General features: G+C 38.6%; 1 pseudogene; it reads left to right on the top strand.

The window, feature by feature from the left end:
* Positions 1-3,633: 3,633 nt before the first annotated feature.
* Positions 3,634-3,755, top strand: LOC129904035 (5S ribosomal RNA; annotated as a pseudogene).
* Positions 3,756-6,009: the final 2,254 nt, after the last annotated feature.

Below are 6,009 nucleotides of genomic sequence, written 5' to 3'. Positions count from 1 at the left end.
TCCCACAAATATGCTTGACGTTCAAAACAAACTAAATTGGAGTTGCTATAGTTAAATTGTAGTCAAAGCAAGGTGTTGTGCTTGTGGTGTGCTGATGCAAGTGTGTGGTGGTGTGTTACAGGGCCTAAAAGTAGTCTAAAAGAGGTGTGGAGCTTCTGGTTGCAGCCACACGACCCCTTGTTTCATATAATTAAAGGTTTTTTGAAATAAAGAATGGAAACCCTATTTTGGTATCGTAATTTTCAATAAGTTGTTTGGAGCTTATATTGTGTAATGTTGCCATGTTTTATTTTTATAAGAGCTGCAGGTTGTTGTTGTTAGTTGTCTGTAGTGGTTAGGTATCTAATTGGAAATTCGGATAGGGCATGTTATAGGGGAGGTGCTACCCGATTTCCGTTAACTCCTTAACTAACTAAGAAACCAGTCGAGAAGGCGAGCGAGGAGATGAGTTCTATGAATACTATAATGTAACTTAAGATGCTGGAAAGTCAAGGGTTATTGAGGCTCGTATTGCTTTCATGTTAAATAGGTTCAAGAGACGACGAGGCGAACGTGTTAAGAGTAATTCGTAAGAGGTATGTAAAGCTAACGTTTCCTCCTTTTGGCATATTTTTGGTATAAGTATGTAAAGCTTATTCTTTCTCCTGGCATGTTTCGACATAAGTATGAAAAGCTAATATTTCTTTTGTCATGGTTTTATGAAACAAATATATGACTATTTTTGGTTCCGAAGAAGTTCCTATTCCTAAAGCCACTAGGATGGCCAATTTCTTGGTTTCCAAAGGACATTTTATTGCGCTTTGATACGAGTATATAATTCCAGAAATTCCATTTTGATGTAATCCATAGTGACTTTCAAAAGGTACTTAATATGATTCTTGTCTTAATTTTGAATGATAGCTTATTTAATTATTCCATTGAGCCCCATAATATATCTTGAAATATGGAAACGATTTCAAAAAGACTATTTTGACATAGACCATCGCGACATCTGAAAGACATGCACTGTGGTTATCGCTCAATTTCTCTTATATGACTTGGCATCGGAGTTACGCTATCAAGTCTCTAGAAATGTTTTGTATTTTATATTGCATATAGTTTCTCACTACTCCACTCGTGGATGCCTCAATGATTCCTTCACCGAGCCTGAGTCAGGTTTTGTTATCGTGCGTACTTCTCTGCATTATTCGTCGTGCCCCGATGTGAGGGGGCAAGTACGACCTGTACATGGGTTTTTGTGTTATGATATGCCATATACACATATGATATGATATAATCTGATATGAACATCTGATATGATATGATATGTTACGAAGATATTCTCTATTCTGGAGTTATGATGTGTTGTAGCGCTAGTGAAGGGGTGGTTACCACGTTTTGTATTTGTTCACCGAGTCCCATAATGGGGCCGGATATGGCATATGTTTTTCTGCATACATTATATGTGGTTATGAAAAGCATTTTGATATTATGGATATTTTGCTCATTTTTGCACCTTCTATTTTGGTAATGGCTTTACTTGTTACAGTCCGTGCTTTATATACTTAGTATGTATATCGTACTGACCCCCCTTTCTTCAAGGGGGGTGCATTTCATGCTCGCAGGTACATATGTTTATTTTGGAAATCCGCCAACTTAGGATTTCCGCTAAACTATGTTGGAAGTGCTCCACTGTTCCGGAGCCTAGCTTTTGGATGTTGGTCATTCAATGTATATATTCATTTATTCAGGGGTACGACGGGGGGCCTATCCCGCCATATGATACAGTTAATACTCCTAGAGGTCTGTAGACATGTGTATGTGGGTTTTTGTGAGTTTTTTCAGTTGTAAATGTTTTTATGATATAACAGCCTTATCGGCTCGCATGCCCTTTCATGATATGATATGAATGAAAGAGGCTATATGTACATGAAAATGTTATTACCCACTGTGGTTCTTGTGTATAGTTCTCATATTTGATAATTATGTATACGGGGTCCAGGTCGGACCCCAGTTACAGCCTACGGGATTGGTTCATGACAAAAGTGGTATCAGAGCTGTTCATCCTTGGATTGTCTACAGACCGTGTCTAGTAGAGTCTTTTTTATCGGTATGTTATGCACCACATCTATAAACAGGAGGCTACAAAATATTTAGGATGTTACCTTTCTTTCATAGCTAAGACCGTGCGATAGAGCCGAGTCATAGGGAATGAAATTCCGCATACTAACCTATGGTTTCAGCAGAAGGACAACATCGATAGAAGAAAGTAACTGACGATATTGGAAGTTACAAAGTATACAGGTAAGCAAAGGCATGAAAGATATATGTTAGGTGAGGTATTGAAGTATGATTGACATGTAAAGTTAATATGGAAAGGAAAAATAGACAGGAAAGTGCAACAGGTGCAGTTCGAGTGGACATATGAGGTAAGTCCATTTTTATACTATTGATATTGGGCACCCTGTGTGGCTGTGATATGATATGATCTGAATACATATATGCGTGTCATGTGAGGCACTGTTGCCATTTTCTGTGTATAGGTGTTGAGATAGTACGAAATATAGAGGAAACTCTACCCAAATTTTCCTAGAAATAGGAAGAGAATGAGATATAGAGCTGTAGTATGTCTTGAAAGGTTGTGCCCACAACTATGATAAGATTTGATTAAACTACGAGTATGGATGACCTCGAGAAATGAGTTAATTGTTGAATTGATGGGAAAAAAACCTAGGAGGTCGATACTGGTATAGTAGAACAAAGTTGGAAAAGACTTATAAGCCAAAGAAGATGATTTAGAGAAGATTGATAGATCTGGATAAAATGATATATTAAGGCATCGCCTGAATTGATACATAGGGATAAACTATGACGAGTTATAGTTGAAAAAAGTAATAGTATGATTAAGATAAGAGTACAAGGGAAAAAGAATTGTGATGGAAGTGAAGTGTTAATAAGACAGCTTATGAGATATTAAGGATAAGACTAACTAAGAAGGGTAAGTAATCCATAGTAAGAATTGTGAAGAACGTCAAGGAGTGTTAACTATGGGATTGAATGCGAACAAGATACCATGTGAATATAACGAAGGTCATTATGAGAATAACTAAGGAATAATAAGGAAGTTCTAATAGAGGCACCCAAGATAGACATAAGTAACTGAATATGAGGACGGAGCGAAAGGAGAATGTATAGTTATGCATTAGAGGGGTAGTACAACAACATGGTGTTAAGGTAGACCTCTTATTGGGGAAAGCTCGATATGCTGTTAAGAAAGTGAGCATCGGGTGCACGAAAAAGATGAAAGCTCATGAAGCATAAAGAAGAATTGTGTATACGTGACTCGAGTACCAACGATTAGATTGGATTAGCACCTCACGATTATGTTAGGATGTCGTACATGGGCAACTAAAGGTATGGGTGATATCAAGGAAGGCATAGATAGGGTGCAGTATACCAAAGGTATTGGAAAAAAATCTTACGCATTTGAAAATTAGAAATAATGGCATAAGGTAGATCACAAACAGATAGTGACGTGGGTACACCCTAAAGGGGAGAAGTGGACAAGAGAAGTACAAACATAAGAGAAAATCAACTGACTCTATCATATGTAAATGGGAATGCTTAAGCTTCAAACGAGATCCCATAAGGGATGGATGCGATCATACCAGTACTAATGCACTGGATCCCATCAGAACTCCGAAGTTAAGTGTGCTTGGGCAAGAGTAGTACTAGGATGGGTGACTCTCTGAGAAGTGAAAGAGGAAATGAAACACAAGTATCCGTACATATTTCCTATGTCTATAAGTAATCCTAACCTTTTTAACTCTAATATTGATTGCTCGATGAAAGTATATGTCATGGCAACGGGACAGAGAAACTCTCCATATAGTCGGTATAAGATCCAGAGGAGGGTTTTGGTTCACATTCGAGGACGAATGTTCTAAAGGGGGGAAGGATGTTACACCCCGTACTTTTGTACCTTGGAACGCTTCTTAAGCTTCTTAAATTACTGGAAAGGCTTTTAAGTTTCTTAGAAGTCGTCATGTGAGTCGGATAATCTATAACTCTATCAACTAATCCTAAGGAAAGGAGAATGAGATACTTCATAATAGAGAAGATTGGAAATAGGGTTATAAGAATCCAGAAGAAGTTGGAGGTCAAATAGTGAGTCATAGGACTTGACTTACTTGTGAAAGCTATTACTTGGGACATTTTACTATCACGCCCAACCCCGTAGGCCGCGACTGGGGTCCAACCTGGACCCCCCTCCCCCCATATGCGTATCTATCAGTTACACCTAAGTTGAACCATGTGTGATGTGACACCATACCCAAAAGCCTCAATAGTTGAAAACTTTTTCATGTACATATAACCTCTTTCATTTGTATCATATCATGAAAGGGCACGCAAGCCGACGAGGCTTCCATAACATAAAAACATTTACAACCTGTCGTATAGGCACAGTCGAAACAAACTTATAAACAACCCACATATACATATGTCTACAGACCTCTAAGAATAGTAACAGCAACATATGGCAGGACAGGGCCCCCGCCGTACCCCTGGATAATTAAATACATACATATTACATGACTAGTATCAAAAGATAGGCTCCAGAACAGTGGAGCACTCCCAATATCGCTGAGTGGAAACCCTAAGCTGGCGGATCTCCAAACTGAACATCTGTACCTACAGGCATGAAACGCATCCCCTCAAAGAATGAGGGGTCAGTACGATATATGTACTGAGTATATAAAGCATAACAATACATAACTGAGCTGACAACTGAAGTAGGGATGTAGGAAACAAATATAACAATTAACGAATTTATCTACCTGCATCTTATGACATGATGTCATTTCATCATTTATCATGCCCGGCCCTTCATGGGACGTGGTGCATGATCATTACATCAAATATCATGCCCGACCCTTCATGGGATGCGGTGAATAATCATTTCATCATATATCATCCCCGACCCTTCATGGGACGTGGTGAATTTATCATGCCCGACCCTTCATGGGACGCAGTGAATTTATCATGCTCGGACCTTCATGGGACACGGTAAATTTATCATGCCCGGCCCTTTATGGGATGCGGTAAATTTATCATGCCCGGGCCTTCATGGGATGCGGTGAGTTTATCCTGCCCAGCCCTTCATGGGATGTGGTGATTTTATCCTGCCCGGCCCTTCATGGGACGCAGTGAGTGACGTATTAATAGCCTGCATGAGTAAACTAATGAGGAACCATATGCAATTAGCTTATTATCTGAGATTCGGTATAACAATCGTCATGGACTATGATTTGAGGATCAAAACTATCATCATCTCACGTATCCTCTAACTTCCATTAGGAGCTATATCGACAGATTCTCAAGAGTCCTACGCTTTTATTAAGGTAATACCTAACGGCTTATGCAATCAGAGACACTTGTCATTATAGAGTTCTTAGGCATGGAAGCTCATACATTCAATTAGTATTCATCATATAGGGACTCGAGGGTAGCAGTTCAACTACTTTAAGAACTTCGATATTAAGAAATGAATAGGACTTATAGTTCATGCTTCCCATGCATCCGATTACTATTTCTTGTATAGAAGGCTTGAGGGTGATAGCTCAGCTACCTTAAGAGCCTTAGCATTTAGAAGTGAACACGAGTCAATAGGCTTTACATATATTACCTTTTATCCTATAGAAGCCTTAAAAAGGCAATAGCTCAACTATTACAGGAGTTCTACCATTACAAAGTGGATAAGAACTATGGAATGTACTCGAAGCTTTATGAATGGAACTATTCCCAAGTTCCATATACAAACCATTTATAACTTATATCTAATACATGCCAAAATAAAGAAGAATAGCTTTACCTACTTATGCCAAAAACATGCCAAGAGAAGGAATAAGCTTTACATACCTCTTACGGCTCTTTATCTCATTCGTCTCGTCGTCCTCTGAACCTAAGTAATATAAAAACAACATGAATATTAATAAACCTTGGATTTCCAGCATCTTAGGTTACGTATGA

This window comes from Solanum dulcamara, chromosome 1 (genome assembly GCF_947179165.1).
Source record: "Solanum dulcamara chromosome 1, daSolDulc1.2, whole genome shotgun sequence".
Taxonomy (NCBI): Eukaryota; Viridiplantae; Streptophyta; class Magnoliopsida; order Solanales; family Solanaceae; genus Solanum; species Solanum dulcamara.
Note: the sequence above shows the minus strand (reverse complement) of the source record. Positions and strands in the feature narration are given on the sequence as shown.